Raw genomic sequence first — 25687 nt, forward strand, 5'->3', positions numbered from 1 at the left:
ACTCAGGGCTTGTTTATATGCATTACTGTACCTCTTTAAATTAAGGTGTAATTTAAATCAGTTTCATTAAGCTGGTCCAATCGGCTGCGCAGCCACTCTTATTGCAGCATAAACTAACTTTATTTCATGTTAGTGTAAATCAGCCAGGAACATTGTCAGCTTAAAATGTAATAATCCATTAAATTAGACTAAAATTGAAGCACCCTCACAGGAGTTTGTGCTGGCGTGTACCCACTTAAATTAGCTGGAGCAAGTTTGTGTACACAAGGAATTAGAAATGGAATCAAGCACCTACTCTGGTAAATCCCCTCACCTGGGGCCACCCAATATCAGAGGAGTTGGAATGCAGGGAGAGGGAGATGTCTGAGCAGTGCCAGTGGTCAGGGCGTGTCTGAGGACCAAATCTGCCCCTTGAGTTTGGTCTTTCAGCTCTTCAGTGCTACCACTGCGTTTCATTGGTGCTGTCACCAACCCAGAGACGCTCTGGAAGTTTCCAGCTCCCCTCTTGCCAGAAGTTTCTTCTGGGTTTTCTTTCTGACACTTAGATGTGGATGGAGAGGGAGTCTCATACCAGAAGTGGTGGTTTTTTGCATGAGGAATGGGCTGTGGTTTATTGCTCTGCCCCAGGGTTTTCAGAAGGGAAATATGCAGGTTCAGAATGGTAAAAATCACTTGGTTTATATCTGGGAAGTTCATACCTCCAGCTGTGCTTTGGCACAGCTCTCATCAGCAGGGCAATACTGGGCTGCTTCCCTCCTACTACTGATTTCTTCTGCTGACTTGCCACTTTGAAAAAATCGTGTGTTAAGTAACGTTTACTGATTTATTTAGCAAAATTTTCTTTTGTTGCTCGAAATGAATGCATGAAAGATGCATTTGGGGGCTCTATTTTTCCTCCACATAATCTAGGTTCAAGTTTTTCTTTAGCTGTACTCCTGCAAAGCTGAGGAGAAGGGGGCAGAGGAAGGGATGGAGAAGGTCCCTGGTCATATCAAAGCTGAAATCCTCACAGAGACCATCACTGGGCTCTCCAAAGCAGCACTCAAGCTGCCCAGAGGAGTGGTGGTGTCATGCTCGCAGCAGCTAAAAAGCACCAAACCCCAGCCTCACCTTGGGGGGCAGCTGCTTGGTGTCATACTGATATTAAACAGGCAGGAACTAAAGCAAATACTCAATGGTTTGTTTGTTGTGGATTGGCTTTTTTAAAATTTTCAATTTCTCGTGGTTCCATATCAACAGCAGTGAGAACATCCAAGCAGCTTTTGCCTGTATTTTTTGTGTGCTGTGGAAAAGCACAGGAGGCACTCAGGCTTCAGTCACTCCCACTGCTTATGTGCTGGGTGTGATTTGCATCAGAATAGGTATTTTTCCTTTTTATCTGTAAATTCATTTACATAATACTCATCAGTATGCGAGTTGTGCTGGTGAAAGGATTGCTGACACGTGGAGAGATACTTCAGGTTTTGAGCTTATTGTTCAGGCAACAAGTATATGAAGGTGCAGGTTGCTAATTATAGTGTACACCTTGTCAGTTGCACAGGCTTTATCCTATAGAAAAAGGGCTTTATTAAATTTGTACCTGCGTGCTGTATTATTTTGTCATCAGCAACCCTGAAGTATTAAGATATGAGAATTTTTTTAGTGCAAAAAAAAGCCAGCATCCATTTCAAGATGACATTGAGCCCAGATTCTTGAGAGGCAAATCTGGGAACTTTGGGAATACCTGACTGCAAGCCCCACGTACGTTTTATATCCCTCAATCAGCTTAGAAAATGAAACATTAAAAAAAAAAAAAGTTAAGACATTTGCTGTGTTGTTAATGGCAGGTTCTAGAAAAAGGAATCCTTGGTTCTATCAGTTTCTGAATCAGGTGGGGTTTATCCCAGGTGAATTAGGGCAAGAGAAGAGTCTGAGGATCCCCTGCCTTGGTCAAAAAGAAAATCTGGTGAAGGTGGGATCCCCAATGGCTCAGTTTCACCTGAGGTGCTCACAGTCACCAAGATGTTCACTGAGAATGCTCTGCTGGGTTTAATAGTGCTAAATCAGGAGGTACAAAGAAAAGTTGCCTTTGTGCTCAAGTTGCCTGAAGAAAAATGATCTGTTAGGTGGTTACAGAACTTTTGTGAGCTTTGAGTATTTTGTAGCTGGAAAACCAAATCTTTTTAATTTTTGTTTTTTTAAGAAACAGGAGTTTGCTGCCAGGTTGGCTGCCTTTTGTTTCATTGGCGACTTTTGCTTTTAATTTTAGGATGAATGTAGCTCTCAAATGTTTATGGCTCCTCAAGGAGAGTATACATTGGTGTTATGTACCTTCAGAGGCCTTTGCTGTTTGATGAGGCCTTCTTGAGCTAAACTGTTCTACTGTCAGTTGTGTGCAGCTTTGGAATTTTTATTTATTATTTTTGTGGCATCTTCGATGTACTTTAAGCTGCTAGACAGAAAAGATATCTTTGTGTGCTCTCCCTCGTAGGCACTGATCCTTCAGTGATCCCAAGGATGAGGAAAAATCTTTGTTCCAAGTCAAAATATTTGGCTGGTGCCAAGACTGTCCTGTACTGCTTGTTGCTCTACTGTGTAGTCAAGGAATTTCTTGTGTTATGGGATGAAGGGGGTTAAACTCAGAAGTTTAAATGTGCTATGGAGCACAGCTCATTTAAGGGAGAATTCCAGGTCCAGGTCTCACTTTATAATCCCCAGGGGATCCACAGCCTCCAGTTTCATGGCCTCCTCACCACATGAGTTTCTCCACTCTGAGGCAGGAATGCTGCTTTTTGCTTTTTACAGCGTGCTGTAGAAAAATGAAATAAAGTAGAAAGAACAAAGTGTTCTGGATACTCTGTCCTGCCACATATTCAGCTGGGAGTGGGACAAAAATCCCCAAAGACCCAACACTAAAGAAAACCAACCCCTCTTTGTCTTTTGGAGGAAGAACCGCAATCCTCGTTGTCCTCGTCTGGGGCATTCCTGGGACAGAATCAGGTGGAGACGAGCAATCACTGCACAGGGCTTATAAATTCAGAGTTGGCCTTTCCTCTCTCAGGAACAAAAATGTACTTACAAAAGCAGTAAGTGCATCAATTAAAGTCTCAAATAATGAGGTTGGACTCCATGATCTTGGAGGTCTTTTCCAACCTTAATCAGAGAATCACAGACAGTTTTTTCAGTCATAATTAATGGCATCATTCGTAACTGAGGTAGTTGTTTGCTTTGCAGAGTTGAGCAGCAATGTTCAGATCTTTCTTGCCCTTGGTGGGTATTTTTTTTTTTTTTTAATCAGATATGAATTTTAAGGCTTCTACTTGTCAAATTTTGTCTGTTACTATTCTGGCCAAGCAGTTTATTTTTGCCAAAAAGCTGATACCTGGTTGATTTATTAGATGTGCTGTCAGCTCAACTGCTTATTCTATTAACTACTCATGTCTTGAATTTATTTGACAGACTTCACGAAAGTGGGAAAATGGATGTGATTCCATCTGTTCAAGCCAATTCCTACAGAGAAACCTGAATTGTGGCTTAGAGGAGAGCTCCTGCCCCCTTCATATGGAAATGTCCTTCCATGGTGCAGCTGAGCTTTAAGAACTTAGAGATCTCAGAGCAATCCCATGTCAAAAAACGTGTGGAAGTGGCACTTGAGGGCATGATTTAGGGGAGAACATGGTAGATGGTTGGACTGGATGATCTCAAAGGTCTTTTCCAGCCTTCACAATTCCATGTTTGTGTGATTCAGTGCTGGGCTGTGTGTGTCCTTATCTATTTGTGTTTATAGATAATCTGTTTGGGCAGGTACTGAGCAAAAGTAGGGCTGGGAGATCTTTGATCAAAGAGAGAACTGCACTCTGGAAAGTATTTATTTATGTGCCAAGATCCTTGTGCTGAAATGAAAACTCTCCAGAATTCTCCTGGGCTCTCAGAGCACATCCTTAAACCTCTCCTTCTGGAGAAACAGCAGCTGAACATGCACTGGAAAATGTTAATTGGGCTCTGCACTGTCATGGTTTGAGTTAGAGAGATGTTGATGCCCCAGCCCAAGGGAATCCCATTATTGGGCTCCACAGTTCAATCAGGACAACAGGCACCTCTTTTCTTGGGAAATCTGCCTGGATCATTGGAACAGGCAGTTCAACCAGGGGATTATGAAGCTCAGTCCCCAGGGTCTGTGGAAAAGCTGCTCCTGCTCTAACGTATGGAACGTGATTGTGAAAGCATAGAAATGTTTATTGAGCCAGTAAAGTCTGGACTTGAAAATGGAATGGCTTCTGTCCTAAATGGGATCTCGTAACGTGAGGATCAATAAAACACTTATGCTGAGTGAATCCTAAAGATGATTGTGTATCTCTGAGCTGTTTGCTCCCTGCTTTATGTTCTCAAGTTGGTGCAGCTACAAAAAAACCCACCAAAACCTCTAATTTAAGTAAATTTCTCTTCACTGCAGCATGATAAATAAAACTCTTTTGAAGGTATGATGTACTTGAATGCATTTAAAGGGTGACAAGGTCTTATCTATTTTGGAAGAGTGTGAGGTTGGAAATGATAGGTTTGATTTAGTTTACATTTAATTTGCAATGTGTATTCATTTTGTATATATAGTTTGTGTTACATACTCATGTAGTATACAGCCTTAATTTGTCCTGCATATTTATTTTGTAAATTGTATTAACATTGGATTGAAACAAGGCAGCCAAATATCACATTTTTTTGGCTTCATGCCTGTGTTAGCAGGTGGGAGGCAGAACTCTCTGGTGGGACTCACAATGGGCAGTTTGAGGATGCTGCTCCTCTCAGTTCTTCACATTTTGTGAAACCTCTTGGTGAGTTCCTACTCTCTGCTTCCTTCTCCCCCTTCTATTTCCATGATCTTTTAGACTTTCTGGCCTCGATGCAGGGCTTTCTTGCATGTGTGTGAGACACCCAGGAGGACTTGTAATACGAATAATTATTTATCAATTCAATATGCGTCATAAATAATTGCTCAGTAACAGTGTGTTCACTGTGCTCTCCAAAGCTTCCTTCTTCCTCAGCACTATTTGGAATGGTTTCTCCATGACATTTTGTGGAACGCTGACTGATCAGAAGGGTTTTGAAATGAGTGAAGCTTTCCCCTACCGTTTGTGAACATTTATGCATTATTAATCCATGCTACAAAACTGGTGAAGTACTCAGTTTATTTTCACAGCAGTGGAATACAAATAATTTTCACTTGTGAATGGGATTTCCTCTCACTCTACAGGGTGTTTTTACACTGCAAAAGTTTTTCTAGACTTCTTGTTCACTTATAATTGTGTTGGAAAAAATACAGAATCAATCATCTGGAAAGATTGATGTCAAAAGAAATTAAATAATAACCACAGTTCTTCATATTTTGTCTTGTTTCCGTACAAGAGCTGAAAACTGCAACTTTTAAATATGCATCTAAAGATGCCCAATGCTAATTTTATTGTGTGTAGGATGGACTGAGAAAACCAACAAGGATTTGGGCTGTACAGTCTTTTTCTCATTAATACATTTTGGCTTCTGGAATAATGTACTGGGTGGATGCATCAAGATAAGTGTTGCAATGTATTTCCATTGACAAGACAATACTGCCAGGAAAATTGCTTTACGTCCATATTTATACACACTTAAGAGATACCTATGCATGAAAATAGTAAAATATATCTCAGAGTTTGACTCAGTGCTGCATGTAAGGGTTGTACAGGTGTGGTGATAAGGGGAGTGTGGGTCTGTGTACACAGACATCGCTTCTGAAAAGCTTTAAAAAGCATCTTCTCCCGTCTTATTCTCACCTCAATTCCCAGTGTGCCTTTTCCATCTCAGTGTCTTAGATTCTAATCTCAGCATGACTTGGATGGGAAGGGACCTTAAAGCTTATCCAGCCATGGGCAGGGACAACTTCCACTGTCCCAGGCTGCTCCAAGCCCCGTCCAACCTGGCCTTGGACACTGCCAAGGATCCAGGGGAGGTGGAACTCTCTGGAGGTGTTCAAGGCCAGGCTGGATGGTCTTGTAGCTCAGTCTTTTGTACTTCCCTCCTTTTCACTCATTTCCTGTGGAGTTCTAAATCTTATCCAACCCTTAAAACTGAGAACTTTCTCTGCTTCTGTTGATTTGTATCCTCAAAGAGGGCTCTGCCCCACTCTGCTCCTTGGCTTTCCCCACTTCGCTTTCCTTTCTCTGCTCTCTTCTTCCTCTTCTCCATTTTATCCTCCTACCTTTGAGCTGAGCAGCAAATATCCTCATGATATTTACAGGAGAAGTAGTATTTGGATAGTTCTTTGTTTGGTATTTCCATTGGAAATACCACAAGCAGTCATGTTTCCATGATATTTCCATTGACATTAACTTCAGGACGACTTCCTTTAATCGGGTTTAGTGGGGAGGAAGCTTCATATTCCTTGTCAGCTTTGTGTGTTTGCTTTGTCCCTTTTAAAATCATGTGGCAAATGAACCAGGAGGGAAAGATCACAATCAGTTGGCTTGTCTTTATTCAGATTGAAAACAAAAGCAAATGTAACTTCAGCAGCAGTTCATATACATGGAGAACATATTGAGGTGATTTAAATATTTATATATATAAAAATCTTAAGCTGATGAAAGAGAAGACATCTCCTAAAGCTTGAAAACTAGCACATCCAATAAAGTAACAAGAAATTTTATTTGTTGTCCAGGTATAAAATGCCTTATTTTAAGGCTTGACTCATAATTAACTCAATCAACACAATCAAAAAATATATATGCCAAAAATTCAACCCATGCTGTGGTGTTCTGCATAAAAATTCTATCAATAACAAACCAAAACCCCTGAAATGTTGAATTTAATGAGAAAAAGTGGGCTTGTACTAGGACAAAACATTAGTTTTAATCCTGAAGAAGAAGAAAATAGATTATATTGGACAAAAAATGAGAGTAATTAACTTCTGCATTTCCACTGTGCAGCTGCAGCGCGCGGTGCCTGGAAGAATGGTTTTGTGGAATTAGGCAGGAAACCTGGATTCTGTTCCTGGCATTTTCACAAATTTGCTGAATTTCTCTAAGTCAGTCATTTAATCTCTGTAGTGAAGTGAAATAACTTCTCTACTTCATGGGAATATGAAATGAGTATTAAATTAATGATTGGGGGAGCCAGGAGTAATGGTGGCTGTGCACATGTTTAGCTAAATCAATGCTTTAGGATGCACATTTGCATAAAATTTTCCATACTGGAAAATTAGTTAGAGCCAGCCATGCAGTCTGGATTTGGCCTGGGTGATATTTTACCTTAATTTGCACCTGACAGAAGTTATAGGGCCAAATGGGTTGGAAGTCGGGTGAAATATTGCCCAGTTTAAAAGGAAAATGCATCTTCTTGTAGCAGGTGCTGAGTAAAATACCAGTGAATCAAAATCCTGAAGCACTCAGGCTGTTTGAAGCTCCTCAGATTCTTCCCAGGGACTTTGACGGGATTTTGGATTGTTTGGGAACATTGGTCTCCTGTGATGACTGAAATCCATCTGACAACAGAGCCCTATTTTTGCTCACAGTTTCCTGAAAGGTGAACTCAACATGACATAGAAAAACAGAGTAGAAAGGAAGATTAAAATATCTTGCAGTATTGAGACTGCAACGTGTTTTCCAGAACAGGAGTTCCAGTTTTATTTATTTATGTTTTTAAAGAAGCTTTGGAATTTTCCTTTGATTTTACCCTGTATTTTTGAAGCTTCTTAAAATCCTCAGAAGTCCAAGAGTTCCTGTGAAAATCCAGCCAGAGCAAGGAGCATTTGAAGGAGGAGGGTAGGTTTAGATGGGATACTGGGAGTGAATTCTTTTCTGTGAGGGTGGGGAGGGGCTGGGCTTGAATTCCTAGAGAAGCTGTGGCTGCCCCTGGATCCCTGGCAGTGCCCAAGGCCAGGCTGGAAGGAGCTTGGAGCAACCTGGGAGAGTGGAAGGTGTCCCTGCCCATGGCAGAGGTGGCACTGGATGAGCTTTAATGTTCCTGCCAACCCAACCCATTCTGGGATTCTCTAAGGAGCAGGAGCACGGTTTTTCCAGAACATAGTTAGGAAAAAGTCATTAGATAGGGAGAGGATAAGGATCTTGAAGCCTGGATAAGCTTTGGCTAAAGATCCTTCTGACTCTGGGATGCTTCAGCCTCTTTAGCAAACTTGCTTTGCATCTTTTAATGCAGAACGTGGTGCCTTGACATTAACATTCTGCAATGCTCTTATATGCCTTTTAATCAATTTTCTAATGAGAAGATAATTATGTTCTATACTTTTAATCTGACAGATCTGACTGAAATTGTCTAGCAGTTCCAAAAATTCCTGAGGAGCCTGCATGCAACCCACAGACCTGGAGAAAAGTCAGCCATATTTTTAATGCAGATTATTTTATGTTTGATTTTTGCTGCTCGTTAATTTGGCCACCCTTAATGATGAAAGAAACCCCAATATTTGGAATTTGAGTTGTGTGACTCACCTGCTGCTTCTCTGTTGGCTTTCCTGCTTGTATTTTTGATGTTGCCATGGCCCAGCACGTTGAATGGGGAGAAACTAAAAATTCTTTGGATCAATATTCAGGTGATGGACCCTGAGCTCTGCATTGGCAGCGTGGTGTGATTCAGAGTCAGAACAAGCCTGGGGAAGTCAGAGGTGGCAGGGATCGTGTTTATTCCTTCAAAGCACAAATGTCAGCAGCAGGAGGGTTATTTTAAACACTCCACCTCCCTTGACAAAGTTGTGACAGCTGTGCCAGCTTTGTGAGACCTGTGAAGTCACAGGACAGCTTAATTGGAGATGAAGATTTGTGTTTGAGAGGAAGGAAAAGCGGTGACAAATCCAGCTGTAAATGAGAGGTGTGGATGAGCTGAGAGTAAGGCTTTGACAACATTCTCTGAATTTACTCCTTTATCTTTTTCTTAACCCTTGGGGACCTCGGTTGATCCCTTCCCCACCTGGTGCTTCCCGAGCATCCCTGCACACACAGAGGTTTCCATGAGTGACTCTCTCCTGTCTGATTTCTGCTGGGAACATCAGCAGCCAGTGCTGCTGGAGGAGAATCCTTCCCCTGGGATTACCTCCAGTAAAGCTGGGGAGATCAAGGTCATCTAAAGAGCTTATGCTCTCTCTTTCCCTCACTTGGAAGGTACTTTGTAAACTACCATCATAAATTTTAAACTTCTCACTGGAAGGATGCCCAGCCAAAGTCTTTGAGTGATCAGATTAGTTTACATAAGACTTTTTCCTCACTTAAAAGAAAGTGCTGGGAGCTATCATTGAAGCATTTGCTTAATCAAAAGTGTTTCAAATAAAACAATTTTTATCGTCAGAAAATGAAGAAATGACAAAAAAAGAAAAAAAAGAAAAATCGTGTAAGATGTAATTTAAGGAGGAGAAGAAAGAATAATAATCTAGCAGTGCACTGTAACAGGATTTCCTTATCAAACCCTTCCCAGATGCAGTCACTGTCATTTAGGCCATGCCAGTGCCTGGTCCCATGCCAACCTAATACAAGTTGGTTCCACTTGTCACCCTTTCAATTTCCCAGCTGGACTCAGTTTTAAAGGGCATATTAGCATTATCAAAATAATCTTTAGGATGTGTCTTGGTTTTCTTTTAAATCTTTTTTTTTTTTTTTTTTTTTGGCTTCTAAATCGTATTAGTGGAAAAAATAATCAAGTGCTGGGAAGAAAAAAAAGGAATATTATTATCTTTGGGTGGCATCAGATGTTATGCTCTCAAATTAAATGTATTTTCTTCTCCTTTTGAGAGAATGTGAAGTATCTTCTCCAACACAGAAATCACTTGCTGAGAATGCTGAAAAATCCCTTCTGCTGTGCTAAATTCAAGTAATGTCTACCCCTGGTTATTAAATCAATTATCTGAAAGAATGCCATTGCTTATGGACTTTTAGAAGACCCCATTTTTTAAATTCAAAATTGCAAATATTCCAAAATTCAATCTTTGAAATTATTCAAACACTCTAAGTAGTGGAAAATGATGAGAATAATTGAAAAGCAGTGGCTGGCTGCTGCCAAAATACCTTTAAGAGAAGTAGGGTTATATAAATACCAAAGCAACAGAAGATCTTATCTGCTTTTCCATCTATTTTATAAATTCTGTTTAAAAGTAATTTTTTTAGGCTTTTTGTCAGAACTTTTTGAAATTGCAGTGTTGGAGAGGCCTTGTTCCCTTCTTGTGTTATATTTCCTCTTCTTTCTTTAGTTCTTACTGAGATAATTAATGAAAATCTTTGGTTTGCCAGAGACCCTTTTTTGTGTTATTCACAAAGATCAGGGTTTGTTGAGTTAAACTGAAAATGGGGTTGGAGACAGGAGAGGCATTTGGGAAGAAATGGTGAACAGAGGTGGCTCCACTCAGGAACCACCCAGAAAATTGCTCCTCCCAGAGCAGTTCAGTGTCAGGAGGTTCTGGGAACACAACTGGGAAGGAAAGTTGTCCTCTGCTTCTTTTGGATTAGGTGAGGAAGATGAAAAACTGGATTTAATGCCTAGAGTCATTTGGGGTTCTGCATTTAGTCCATTTTGTATTGGAGTCAATGTAATAAATGCATTTCTTAAATCTTCCCTCTCTCTTTTTTCATCTCCCTTTTATTTTCCTCTTTTTTTCCCCTCAGAATCCAAATGCTCTGGTTGCATCCTTAATGCGAGAACCTCTTTTGTTAACGATTTCAGAGCTGAGCAGGCTCCTGCTGCAGCTGACTCTGCATTTACAGAAATGTTTCCACCTGAGGAGGAGTTGGGCAGGGCAGAGGTTGCTGACCCCCCAGCTGGGGCTGCTGCTGCATTTCCAGCCACAAACTCAGCCTCTCCTTGCTTTCCTTCAGCCACTCCCTTCTCCCCCTTCCCTGGGCATCAATCTTTCTGAAAGCACAACTTTCCTTGGCAAGAAAAGGAATCATTGCTTGCTTTATTTTGACCTTTCCTGTCACTTCCCAGATCATTTAATGGTGTGAAATTTTATTTCATCTGTCTGTGTATAAAATTATCTCACTAAAGGGTGCTATTTTTCTCCTCTCTGTTGTATCATTATATTTTTCCATTAAGTACCTTGCAGTGAGTAGAATTTTGCCAGAAATACCAGGACTAGTGAATACTGGTGATATTTAGTTTTACCTTCACTTGACTAAATCTAAAGGAATTCCTAGAGAATTGCTAAGAAATCTGCTGCTTATCTCCACAGTATTTGATTTGTGTTTGATAGAAAACATTCAACTTCAATTACCATTACTTTTTAAAGCATTTTTAAAAATATATCCCAGTTTTTCTCTCCAAAAAGTATGAGAGATGTGAGATTAAGGTGCCACAAGTCAACTAAAGATTAACATAATTACAGAGATGTTTGATAAAAAAATAACACTGTAACACTGTTTGTCAGTATTAAATTTACAGGTGCAACTTCAGTTCCCATCAAAGATGATGCCTAAGCTTAATTAATTTTAATTTATGGGGCATGCTGGATAGCACTGCTTCAGTGGGCAGATATCTGCTGAGCAATAATACCTCTTAATGCCCAGCTGGATGGTTTTGCATTATCACACACACAACTTTTTCACCCAATGCTGGAACAAATAAATATCAAAGCACGAGTCAGATTAATCTGAAGGCACTCTTGTGTTTTTAGAGCTACTGCCTTAATCTGCCTCAGAGAGAAAAATCAGTGTACTTGTTATCATATTTGAGCAATCCGTGATGAGACATGTCAGGAGTTTCCACAGACTCAATTTCACATTGCCTTGATTGCATTTGAATACTGCTTGTTCTCCTGAGAGCCCGCCTGGATGAGTTTTATGATAATTCTCAGCTCTTCTACCTGTGAAAGGTGAAATTTGGTGCTGCTGGGAAGGTGGATCCATCCAGTATTTGCCATTGGAGAGGCCATGTTTATTCATTTGCACACAAACCGCTGTGCTGGGAGCCAGCCTTTCCCCCTCAGCTCAGTGCATGATCCGAAATTCCAGGGAATATCTTGCCAGAGGAGCCATCAGCCCCTGTGCATGAGGCAGCAGAATGGAATTGTGCCTGCAGCTCTTCTGTCACCCATCCCTGCCCCACTGCCCAGCACACGAGCTCTCCTTTGTGTCCCACAGTCTGTGATCCCACTCGGCTTTTCCTGGGCATTCAGAAGGGTTTAGGATGGATATGGGATAATGAGACTGAACTGAGAAATGTCACAGGTCACAGAGCAGGAGAGCAGCTGGAGTGGGCAGAGCAGCCACTCCTGGGCTGGTTTGGGCATTGGTGCCCTGTCTGTGGCACATTGGGCACAGCCAGCGTTGGCTCCATGGAATTGCCTCCCTGAGGAATGCCAGGGGCTGCTGCCTCTGGCACCAGTTTGCAGTCTGGTGCAGTGATTGTGTGCTGAGGTCAGAGAGGAAGGGCTGGATCTCTCTCCAGCTGTGAGTGGTTTTCTTTTTACTGTGAGTTTAATGTTTATGCCTCCTTTTGCTTTCTCAGGGCAGACACAGCACCGGATGAGAAGTCATGGAGTGGATGGAAGAGAAAACTGCCTGGAGCTGGCTGGGCAGAGTGAAGGTCAATTTTCTACCCCACTCTTGGGGGTTGTTTCAATGTAGGATGCTGTGTTTGGCTCAGAATGGACCAAAAACCACAGACAGCAGATACAAGGAGCAGATTTTGTGTTCCACATCTTTTCAGAGTGCCAGGGCCTCTCTGTCTTCAGCCTTGGAGCCTGGCCTCAGGCCATTGCACTCTGTGCTGTTCCCAGCTGCACTGTCCAGGTAATGCTGGGAGATGAAAGGAAAGGATGTTCAGAAAACTTAGACACTTTATAAAAACCTTCTAACTTGTGCTGGTTACCTGGGGGTCAGGAATGGCCTTGGCTGGGTGAAGCAAAGCAGAGCTCCCTCAGCTCAGAGCAGCAGAATGCAAAGATTTAAGTTTGTCAAGTGTCCTCTTCCAGTGCACAAAATCAATTTGCATGGAAAGTCAGGCACAGTCATCAGAGGCTGATTTTGGAGACAGGAGGAGGAGGAAGAAACTGGGGAGAAACACTGGGACATTGTCCTTGAGGAACTGCAGGAATAATTGCTGCAATGGGTACCCAGTGCAGGGCAGCATGTGCTGAACATGAGCTGCCTGAATGTTTGTGGAATTTGCAGTTGAGGGGTGTGCAGCTCTCTCAGATCCTCCCATTAATGCTGATAGGTAAACAGAGAATTTTAGGCCTTTCTTTATTGATCCAACATTTTTCTTGAGTGAAAGGATTGACTGAAGCAGCTCTACTTTGATCTTAGTACATTTATTTTCTTTAACTGTTCTTTGGGCTTTTTTTTTTTTTCCCATTTTGACTGGATAGGGGAAAATACTGTATTAATGGATTAGTAATAATGCTGAAATCATGAACAATTAATAGTTATAATTTGCCTTGCTGTACATGAAGAAGTGGCGTTATCCAAGGACGAGCATTATCTCAGCACAATCTCTGTTGAATTCACAAGTGTTGGGTTTTTGTTGGCTTTAAGTTTTGTTAAGAGTAAGATACTCCAGGTCTACTCATCCTCCCACCACACAGCTGGCAGCAGATGCTGAAGAGGTTTTTCCAAATATCTTCATCTGGAAAGAGAGTGACTCCTCCCTTTTCTTCTTTCTTAAGGCCCTAAGGGAATTTTGGAAGTCCTTGAAAAAAAAAGACAGAATGCTTAGAGTATTCCACAGTCTACAGAGTGGTTTGAGACACATGGAAAAGCATCTGTTAACAGTGGAAAAGAAATGTACAGACACTGGCACTTGTGTCCTCTTGGCCCAAGTTCAGCATTAGAATTCCCTTCTGTGGTCCCGTGTTGGAGAAGTGTTAAATGTGGTGGTCAGGCTGGATTTCCCCCTCTTTTGGTCTCTGGATTTGTCAGTTATTCAGCTCACCAGTTCCACAGGCCCAAAACCCAGCTGTGAGTGAGGCCTGAAGGGCCCAAGTTCCCCAGCTCAGGTCCCTGTGGCAGCTCCAAATCCTTTTGCACTCAAGTTCCCAGGATTTAAAGTGGGGGATTTGCTCCTGGCCGGGAACAAACTGCTCTGGGTGTTGAATAGCAGCTCCTTATCTCCAGATTCCCAGATGGGCTCGTGGATGTCCCACTTCTGATGGTTAGCATTGAATAGCAAGTTTTGCAAATGATTCTTGGCAGGAGCACTCATCACATTTCTATTGAGATTTGTCTCCACAGCTGAGTTTTCCTTTGCTTTTTTTCTCTGTACCATGCAATTAAATGGATGACCATCCTATGCAGAAGGAAATGCTTCTATCAGAGATGAAAAGAACTCAGAGTGAAGCCAGCCACACACAGCACCGGGTTTTAAGCCAGCTTTACATCAGTTTTCAGAAGAAATGAAAAAAGAAATGCATATGTTAGGTATTCCTGGGCTCTGAGATACCACACGCATTTTCCTGGGACACGTGCTCCTAAATGTACTGCATTCTTAAATCAGCCTTTTGGACTGGAAAAATACTCTAAAAGGAACAAAAAGAGTTCTCAGTTTCTGTCATTAGGTAATGAGAACCTGTCTGTTGCCTTGCTGGCAGCAGTAAATATTTCCTGTCGTGTTCTTTATTGCCATTCTAACAGCAGGGCTCCCCAAACTGGCTGGGCACTGCATTTTGTTTTGCAGGAGATTATTCAGAGAGACACTTTATTGACTGGAGAACCCTGTTATATTTGCCAACCTCATCGTAACATGTGTGTAAGTCTTCATTTTCCTAAAATGCTTTGAGAATAGAAATACTTGCAAATGAATTAACAAACCTGGATATCATTTTAGCTGTGCTTCTACCCACAGATGATGCACTCCTGGGTTTTTTTTTTTTTGCTAAACAGAAATCTAAAGAATGAGGAATTTGACTCAGGAGAATGTTTTCAGATTTCTGGAGGATTCACTGTGGACTCTTCTGGTTTGTGTGGAGGACGAGGAAATTTGCAGGCTGCTCTGGAGCTCAGAATTTGGGATTTTTGTCGCTCAAACACTCGATGTGTGCTCACCAGAAACCGGAACTCTGCTGTAATTTGCCAATAGGTGGCACGAGTGCATTGCTGAGGTTTGCAGGTACAACCTGCGGACAAACGCCGGTGTTTAACTCAGTGAGGATGCAGCAGAAGGCACCGTGTCGCATGTGAGCAGTCACTGATTCCCACGTAGGAGCCACTGGCTGCAGTCTGACACCTGCTGCCAGGGATGAAAGAGGCATTTTTGTTACAGAATGGAGAAAGAACCAGCAAAATTAATGCCTAATTGTTCTATAAGACAAGAATGAACTTAAAGTGGAGCTGTGTGAAAAAGGAATGAGCTGAAATCAACCACAACAAGCACACAGCAGTGTCACACACACACACACACACACAAAAAGGCGCTTTCTCATCAATTAATAAACTTTAATTTATGGCTAGTCTGAAAGAAAAAAAAACCAGCAGTAAAAGCAACCAAACCTAAAGTTTTAATTGAGGCCAGGTCCAAACCCTGCTCAAGGCTACTGAAAAAATAATGAAGTTTATTTGTAATTATGTACCAGTTGGAGAATAAATCTCTGCTGTGTGTAGGTGTGGGGGTTTATTCAGAGGAGCTGCATGATGGAAGAGTGGTAGGTTAGGGGTAAAAGTGGAAGTTTTGTGGTGATTTATATGGAATTGCAGCCATTGGAATTGTCCCTGCAGGCTTTAATCCAGTCTGATGCCCCTCCCATCCCAGCCCCACCATGGAGATCCAGCAGCTGAAGCATTTCAGAGTCCTCTTGTGCCCTGATCGTCAGAGCAGCACCAGCCTGAAACCACTTCCTCCCTTTGGCACACGGATTCCAGCTTTGGAAGTAGAGTTAAGGAAAAACTCATTTATAATTAACACCAGCAGAGTGAAATATTTGCCTGCGTTGTTTTTTTTCCAGGACTTTCTCAAGTGTTTGCTGGCTGTGATCTCTACAGATCTGATCACTTCGTGAAGATGATTTACAGGTTGAAGAGCAGTTACCAGACTACAAAAATCCTCATTTGAGATTCTTCACCCTGCGTTACACGAGTGGTCAATTAGAGGATGAGAAGTCTGCATCTGCCTTTGAAGCCTGGGAATTGATTTGTGGGTAGGAATGGGAGCAGAGTGTTTGGGAAGTGCCTGTATGATGATTTTGGTCCTTGCCTGGATGTTCCTTTCCTTCACAGCCCAGGTCATCATCCTGGATTTGTTGGTTCACAGTGTGTGAGCGGGATAGGGAAATGCTGGGAGTTAGAGCAAGTGTGGGTCTTTCTTAGCCCACTTTCATCATATTTGTGGACTGAAAACCTTCAGAATGGCAGCATCCACTCTTCCAAATGTATTTGTTCTCTTTTTCCTCATTGGAATCTAAATATCAGAATAGGATTGAGCTGCTCAGAGGAGTTTGATACAATACACCTTTGAGGACCAGGGAGTTGGGCATGTTTAGGATTTGATTTTTATTTTAGCCACAATTTTTCAGGCAATAGGGTCTAGACTTCTGCTGCTTTGCATGAAGATCTCCCTGTCCATTCTCCTCACTCAGAATTACTAATTGAGTAAATACTTGTTACTCATTCTGTTGGCTACTTGCACATTGTGGCAGGGTGGGAGGACTTGGTGTGGTTGGGGCTGTTCAAAGGCTGAGTTGTGGGCTTGTTGTCAGCTATAAAACACCCAAAACCTGGATCTTTCCAAGTTTTTAAGTGCATTTTCCAGTGGCATTATGGAGGGACATGACACAGCAGAGGAAATGTGGATGAGGTGTTTCTATTCCTTCTCCTGGCCTGGTTTTTTTTAAGTCATGCAGATCTCAGACTGTTAAAATCACCAAATAATCGGTGTCCCCCAGCCTGAGGGCTGAGTTAGGTGTGTACTATCAAGGCCTGACATTTTCCACTGCTTCTCCCAGAAAATAAAATTCTAAAAATACAGTGGAAGGTGTCCCTGCCCATCTCAGGGGAGCTGGAATGAGATGAGCTTTAAGGGTCCCTTTGAGGAGTTTAAAAACATTTCCTTAATGCAGGCAAAAGTTCAGAAATAACAACGCTCCAAGGAATATGAATTGCCATCATTAATCTCAGTGGGGTGCTGATTTTTGTGGCTAAGCACTGAGTTTATTTTTTTTTTTCTATTTTATTGTCACTTTATCATGCAGATTTTCAGTGATGGTTTTGAACAAAGCAAATGTTTGTGAAGTTTTTAACCAAAAAGTAATTAAAAATGTAATAAAACTCAGCTTGCTAGAGATCACTATTCTGGGACTGTGGTCAGTATTTAGCATTTAAGACTTGCAGGTTTTGCTCTTCTACCCCTAAAAATTTAGCAGCAGGGGTGAGAGAGCAGAGAACTTGACAGTTCTGCAGAGCACTGCATTTTCTTTAGTGTGCCATAGAAAACAAATCCCAGAAGGTTTGGCTTGGAAGGGACCTTAAAGACCATTTTGTTCCACCTCCTGCCACGGGCAGGGGCATCTTCCACACTCCCAGGTTGCTCCAAGCCCCATCCAAACAGTGAAATGGGCAGAATTTAAATGTGTTTTTAATTTTTTTGCTCAACAAAGAAGCTGATGTCACTTGAGCTCAACAACTTACTTAAAATGTGTCCTGTATTTGTAATAACAGCATCTGTTTACATGGACTCAAAATGTAATATCTGTGGAGAACTGTTTAAATCGATGGTAAAACTGTGTTGGACTCCCTCCTCTAACCAGAATTCTTTGTTCTTTATTGTGTCTGATGAAGAAAAGCTAAATGTGAATCATAAATTGATTCCTATGGCTAAGGAGTAGAATAATTCCATTTATCTCAGTCCATGGCTGGGATAATTAGCAGTGGAACAGAGGAGCTGTGCCCTGGGCTGGGCTGGGCAGGGAGGGTCAGTCTGAGCTCTGCAGGGCTGGGAGATCTGAGGGCAGAGGGGTTTGTGCTGCCCTGCAGGAGCTCCTGCTCCACTGGGATTTCAGCCACACAGGGAATTTGGGGGTGAAGCCTGGGCTTGCTCAGCTGCTGGTGAATCTTGGAGGCTTCCCTCACACCATCCAGGGGCCATCTCCCTCGAGAAGGGAATGCAGACCTGGGTGGTGACTGTGCTGAGGGTCATGTCTGACTTTTGTCATCTGTAGTGTACAGAAAGGATTTGGGGACTGCCTGCTTCCCATCCCGGAGCCACAGCCTGTAGATGCAGGCCCAGTGGGGAGCTGGTGCTTTGCTATCAGCAAATGATGTCACCAAACACACTTTTGATTTTTTCCAGCCTTTCCATCAGCTTTGCTGTTTTTCTTGGTAAGAAGTGCGTGTCATTTCATAACAGAGAGAATAAGAACCAACATGTGAAATGTTCTTTCTCTCAGTGCTGCTGCAGTTTGCTGGGCCTCTTGTCATTATTTTCCTTCTGTTGTCACACGTGAGCTCAGCCCAACAGATCCAGTTCCAGGTTTGTACCCTCTGGATCCCATCCCATGGATCCAGCCCATCCAAGCAGTGGAAAAACCCTGGGATGAGCCTTGTGGCCTGCAGACAGTGAGACACTCCCAGAAACATCCCTGCCTGGGGGACAGAACGTGACATCCCTGATCCTTCTGTGCCAGCCATGTCCCTCAGAGGGGACAGTGTGACAGGACAAGCACTTGCCACAGGGAACAGGAGGATCCACACCCCAAGGAATGGGAAAGGGCTCCCTGAGAGGCAGCAGTGGCAGAGCATGACCCAGTGCTTGGAAAAACAAAGTGAAACAGGGATTTTTTTTCTTTTTTTTTTTTTGTCTAGGCTGAGCCTCCTGCTGCAGATTTATGGGGTTTTTAACTTGCTGTGCTACCTGTCAGTCTCTGAACAGATGCACAGCCTTCAGGCTCTCCGAGCTTGCCAGCTCCTGGCATCCTGCTGGGAGCTGTGGGAGGACTTTCAGTGGGAACCAGGGCAGCCTAATAATAGCAGCAGAATCCGTCGAAACCAGTGTTTGCACAAAGAGGCAGAAAAGGTAACCTGGAGTTCTGCTTGTTTGCAGCCAGCAGAAGGATGGAGGGGGGAGAAACCGCAGGGCACTGACTGGAGCACTTGCTTGGCAGCAGGATGCTGAGTGCCTTGGCCAGAATAAGCAGATGTTTGAATTTCCCCAAAGCTGAAAGAAGCTGTGGATCTGTAAAAAGAAACTTTTCTAAGCTGGCGTGTTTCTGCTCAAAATGGACGGGGTCTAAGTTAGTGTTTGAGTAAAACCAGAGGGATAGAAAGGCATATTTCTATTTTTACTTTGTGTCATGACTGGAAGTTTCATAGCTCTTTATCTTAAAACTTCCTAAGGGTTCAGCTCAGTTGTCTGGTCATAAACCAGATGTTGTTTGAGTGAGGGCATTGGGGGGATGATAGGTACAATCCAAACTGTTATAGACCTTTTCCTTCTGATCCTTTAACAGGAATGCAACCTGTGTGACACCATGGGACATCTGAATGCAGCTGAGAGTCCTGATAGTCCATAAAGAAATGCTGGGTAGAGAGTGGGATGGATGGATGGATGGATGGATGGATGGATGCTGTGACACTGGGCTGAGGACATCCTTCCCATCTGATGTCCTTGGCAGGTGTAGTGACCAAATGGTTTGGTGTTGTCGGGTTTGGTTTTGGGTTTTTTTAGGACATGGCTGGAGCTTACAGCTGCTCTAAACTTTAATCTTTTGCCAAGGATGGCTTCTTTTTAGCGGGAAAAAAGGAGATTATATTGAGATTAGAACTGACAAGACATGAGGAAAGAGAAATCAATATTAATATAAGCATCAGAACATTTTAATTTTGGCATTTGAAGGAATAATGGGAATTGTTGATCAGAAACACCATCTGCCAAGGCAGTCTCCCTCAGCTGGTTATGGCAAATTGAGCAATGGTAAATTATTCCTTATTTTTATTTCTGGTTCTGGAAAGAATCCCACAGATTATTCTTTTGTAAAGATTATTCATTAATTTTTTCTGAGCCATTCCTCCCTTTTCTCTCCTCCCAGTATTCTGTGTATTAGGAATGGACTGGAGCAAATTTATTTTCCAGAACTGGGGGAGGATCCTGTCTCCTGTGAGGGGATGGAAATAGAGCTTTGGGCAGAGCAGCATTGGGATAAAGTCCAAAAAATCTCCCTGTGCTGACTGATTTCCAGGGATGCCACCGTTCAGTGGGGACTATTCAGGGAAAACATCAGCAGCAGTGCTTAAAGCTGGACTGCAGTGTTCTCCTTTTGGGAATTTTGGTCAGGAATTGATGAAAATTTATGGGGGAAAAATCCTAAAATGCCTTTAATGGGAAGAGCAGGAAACTACGTGCTGGCAATGTTGTTGTCACGTGTGTTCCCACCTTTTCTGCGGGGAGCTGGGTCTTCCTAGAGCCTCAAACTGGGGTTTTGGGCTCTTACAAAGTTTATTTTTTTTAAAATTTATTTTTAGAAAAAGTTTACTGATGTTCTTTTCTACAGACTTTTCTCAGACCAGAGAATTGGATTTGGTTGAAAATGCCCCCTCATATGCCTGGCGTGGGGATGATGAAATATAGACTCTCCAGTATTTTCAAGGCCAATTAATTTTTTAAATAACTGAAGTATACTTGAAAATATAAAGGATTCATTTGTGGAAGTTGGTCTGTTTCCAGTTATTGCTGGATTCATTTGGCAAGTCATGTTTTTTAAAGTAGAAAATGAAATTTCTTGTATGGAATGACAAATTGTTTCCCTTCCATGGAAATCTTTAAACTACTTCTCTTTGACTTTAGATTTTGTTGTAATTTGTTGTGTTTAGATTGGCACCATCTCACTGTTTCAATTAAAAAGTGTAATTAATTTGAAATAAGATTTCATTATGGTTTTCAGAGCTCGGTTCCAAATAACTTCTAATTTCCATCAGTTTCTTGAGCATTTTTCCTAAATGGCCCTTGGTTTGACTCCTGCAAAATAACCAGGCCCCATCCCCAACCGGAATGTGCCAGCAATGCTCATTGCCTGAAGTTGACATAATATCAAAGTATTTAGTGATGTTTCAGTTCTCTTGTAAATTGAAATAATAATGAAAATGTTTTGCAATTTGTGAATGTTCCTGTATTTTTTTCCCAGAATTTGCTGTATATATATTGTTACTGGGGTAGGAAAAAAAAAAAGGTTTAACTTATGCTACCAAAATTAATGTCAAAACTAATTGACCTTCATAGGCAGATAATTTTATGCTTCTTTGAACATGGTCTGTTGGATCACCCCATGAATATTACATTCATTTCACTTTTCAGAAATTACTTTTTTTCCCTCCTATAAAAACTCCTGCAGTGACTTCACAGAATAAAGAGGAGAATAATGGAAATCTTAATGTTTCCATCTTTTTTTTTGGTTGTGGAGTCGACATTGAGCTGTGTGAGGCTCATGGTGCAATGCAAAAAGGGCTTCCACTTGAAAACAGTGGTGTAAAAAGGGAGGTTGTGTTTCATATGGAGAGTGGTTAATTTCTTTTTTAGAGATTTTGGTGTGTGGAATAGCTGATGTGGTTTTCCTAGCTTGTTTTTTTTTTTGCTTTATGTATTTACAAAGAGGGAAAGAGAAAATGTAGTTTGCATCTGTGTTAAAAAGGGGAAGGAGGGAAGGTAGAAGGGAAGGCTGGCCCTGAGACAAAAGTGCTGTCAGTAAGACAAAAAAAAATCTCCTAAAATTTGGAAAGATTTCATGTTTTGGAAGGTCCCTCCAACCCAAACCATTCCCTGATTCTCTGTTGATGCTGTAGTGAAAAAAATTCAACAAAAATGGAGCCCTGTTGCTTTTAATGGCAGATCCTTAAATTATAGCAGATTCGTGCCCCCACTGCATTTTTAATGTCGTATTGGTCACATCATCTTTATGGGGCTGTCATTAGGGATTCACTGCGGTTTCTGCTGTACATCAGGGTGTTCAGGAGTTCATAACTCAGCCCTCTTAATTTGTGACACGCTGAAACCCTGCAAATAAATTATCCCTCTGTATGCAAATTGTCCTGGCAGTTCGGGGAGCTTCACTTGATTGAGCCTTTTAAAAGTCTGCTGATGAAAACGCCCACAGAGGGTCAGACCTAAAAATCCCCAAACATTGTAAACTCCAAGCAGTGGAACTCAAACTCATGACCCAAGCCCCCAGCTGGGACACTGCTTATCTCCAGAAATTCCTCCTGGTTTTGCCTAATAGTTGTCTTTGCTCAAAAAATAGGGTCTCCAGGTCTCTGAAGGACTGGATCTGAGAGCCCTGCCCAGAGCAGGGCATGTCTGCATGGACAGACCACAGGAGGAAAGCTTTGTGAGTAGTAACAACACAAATGTTATATAAAAATATAAAAAATTATAATAAAAAGATGCCTGTTCTAGAAAAGGGAAGATCTGGTTTGAATCTCCTTTCCCAGTCAGGGGAAATATCAAATTTTACAATTCTAGAGGGATATTTGGTTTTTTAAAGAGTATTTAAGTGCTACCCATGATGCTGGTACAGAGGTGGGGAGGTTCCCCACATATCTGGTGCTGGATCTGGTGCTGTGAGTGGGAGTTGATGGCTCAGAGGAGATGGGTGAGCAGAGAGGACCTGCTTTGACAGTCACTAGTCTTTGCCACAGCCAGAACAGCAAGTCAAAGGTTTCACCATTACCTGTGATTCACTGCTCTGATTTTTTAAGCCTTTAATACATATAGGTCATCAAGATTTCCATTTTTAACGTGTTTGCAAAGCAGCTACCTGTGCAGGCAGGAGCCTTGGTAAACTTCCTTCAACCTCTTGTCATGCAAAAGGTTCAGAGCACAAAGAGGAGCACTGCATATCTCTGCCTGCCAAACGGATCCTTGGCAAGCTGTGCCTCAGCAATTCTGATTTGTTTCCATTTAATTAATGAATACTTTCCTGCTTTGTGATTATTGTCCTTGCCTGAAGTTGTTCCCATTATAGAGATGAATAAATAGTTCTTGACATTAGTTTCTACCTGCTTTGTAATTTGTTACACCATCAGGGACCTGCAGCTTGTCCTTGCTTTGAGCTCCTACTAATTCTGTTTATTTTTGTCTTTTTTATGATTTCTGTTTTGTCCTTCACAGTTTAAAAAAAAATAAATCTTATCACTGGTGTTCTTTTATTGCTAATACAAATACCTTTCATCTTTTTTCCTTTGTCATGGAATATATTTCTTTGATTGAGGTAGGAGGTTCTCTTCTCCTATTTTTGTACCTCTTCCAGGAGCTCTTTGGGCCACATAAACATGTGAAAAGAAGATAAAAAGGAAGATAAATTAACACAGACATTTTCTGAGTACAGCAAAGGAATTCTCCCATTTTGCTGTGGGTTTTGTATCTGTGTTATGTTTCTTTGAATGTTTTTATCAAAGTTGGATTGTAAAATTTGGGCAGGTGGAGATCTCGGGTGTGGCGTGAGGAGGCTCCAACGCTAGGGTGTGGTTTAGGGTCATGGATTGGTTTGAGTGTGGAGGGACCTTAAAGCTCCTCTCATTCCAACCCCCTGCCATGGATAGGGTTACTCTTGATTCTGGAGCATGAGGAATGACAGAGAGATGTGGCTGGAGCACATTCCTGGGGACAGCTCGGGGAGCGGCTGCCAACAGCCGGCAGAGCTGTGCTGTGTTCTCCATTTGTAAATTATCAATAAATGACTCCTCCAGTCAATAGATAAATTATTCACAAAGAAAACAGCAGGTTCTAATCATCTCCAGACTAATGCCTTCCTGGCAGTTCCTGTACTAACACAAATAATTGCCTTGGCATGTGCCAAGCTGTCCCACAGATTTCAGCAGCACGAGGCTGCCCTGCACAAGCTGTGGCTACAGGTAACACAAATTCCTCACCTTTTTGGGGCTTTAAACCTTCTGTCCCATAAGTTTTGTGCAGAGCAGATAGCTCTGGTCATCCTAAGGGGAAGGCATCCCAGGATTGGCTCTCCATTGTCCCGAGCAAATTGCCAGCCTGGCACTCACAGCTGCGCTCAGCCTGTACCCATCAATGATGGATGGGCACAACATTCCCTGCACTCAGAGCAACCCAAGTTCAGTTCTTCAGGACTTCTTTCCACATCCCTTTGGAAACTGGTGAGATGTTACTGAAGTGGGTGAGTCGGTTCAAATGAGAAAATAAAATAAAATTCCCAGCAGGAGCTTTCTTTCAGACTTGATTTGAATGCTTCAGTATGGACACCTTGGAGTTTGCTGTTGTTTATTCTCTGCACATAATTCATTCTGCTTTACACTGAATATATTATTTGAGACTAGCAGGGACAGCAGAAGGAAAACTTGTTTGCATGAGTGTAGCTGGATTTGCTGGCTAATAGGACAAATTCAGTGCCAGGGGATTGGCAGGGAGCAGACTTGGGGGCATTCAAAGCCTCAGTGAGACAAAGAGAGGTCATGTTAAATTAATGTGGTGTGTATGTGAGTGTTTCCTCCACAGGGCTGGCGACAGTTTCATAATACTGAAATCCTGTGAAAAACTAATGAGAATTTGGAATTATCCAAAATTAGAACAACTTTTGCCTGAGTGTCTCCAAATCTTCTCACTGAACTGAGGTTTGATTTAAAATCTTATGAAAGAGTTAAATTAAAAATAGCCACTGAGGTGTGAGTTTTCCATTTTGAGCCCAGCTCCTTTTGGGAACAGGTTTGTTGGTCCTCACATGTACTGACAGATTGCAGAGCTGCAGTGGCAGTTTGAAGTGGGGTTTATCTTTTTGAATAAAAATGTCTTTAGGAGGCAGAAAAACTGGTTGTTCCTCTCTCTGGATCCAGAAGTTTTGTCAGTGCAAACAGTTTCTGTTCACTCAAATATTAAGGAAATAGTGATTAGGCAAAGTAAAAACTCCTGTTGTTTTGACAGAGACAAAAAAAATTAAAATACTTAAAAAAAACCCCATGGTAATGAGAGGATAATAGAATAAGATTGTTAATTCAGCACTTTCTCTGAGGAAAATGGGGGGTTTTTTTGAGCCTTCATGAGAGATTGGCTTCATCTTCTCTGAGATTTTTTCCAGTAGGTGCTTATCAGTGAGGACACCCATGGATGCAGCTGCTGGAGGTTTTCCCCTTCCATCAGGAGAGTCTGGGAGCACCTGAAATACTGTCAAAAATCAGATGTGAAGGTCCTGTGATCTCCATCATCCTGCATTTCACCCTCAGTTTATGGAATCTGTTTTACCTTGAAATACATTTTTTACATCTCAAATCCCGCTCCTGGTGTTGGTGGTCAGAGGCTCCCAGACAGAGGAATACAGTGTTCTGCTGAAGGCTGAAATATATTTAGGCCTTTGTTATAGAAGCTTTGGTACAGCTTCAAAGTCTAAGGATAGGAGATCTTAAAACCTTTAAAGCACATGGAGAAGATTCTGTGCCTCTTAATAAATTCCAGTGTAGGAGAAAACAAAGAATGGAAAATCTAAGAGCTAATCCATGATCATGTCTGAATTAGGGAATTTCAAGACATAAGATCAGTTCAGTATCATTTTTAAAATTTATTTATAAAGTTGGGTCATAGATTTTGAGTCGAGTGCTTTTAATAAAAGTTGTTGCTTTTATTTAATAATTGATTTTTTAAAAATTCCTAATTTTAGCTGTTCAGTTATTTAATCCTCATTTTAGTAATTATCCTTTTAGATGTTAAACCCGTGTTCTTAAATGTTGCTGTGATCTTTTTGGCAATAGATGGTGTTAAAATATGTCCACAGACATCTCAGGTGAGGTCAGAAAATACTGGCATTCCACAG

The sequence above is a fragment of the Corvus moneduloides genome, chromosome 10, assembly GCF_009650955.1.
Source record: "Corvus moneduloides isolate bCorMon1 chromosome 10, bCorMon1.pri, whole genome shotgun sequence".
NCBI classification, from domain to species: domain Eukaryota; kingdom Metazoa; phylum Chordata; class Aves; order Passeriformes; family Corvidae; genus Corvus; species Corvus moneduloides.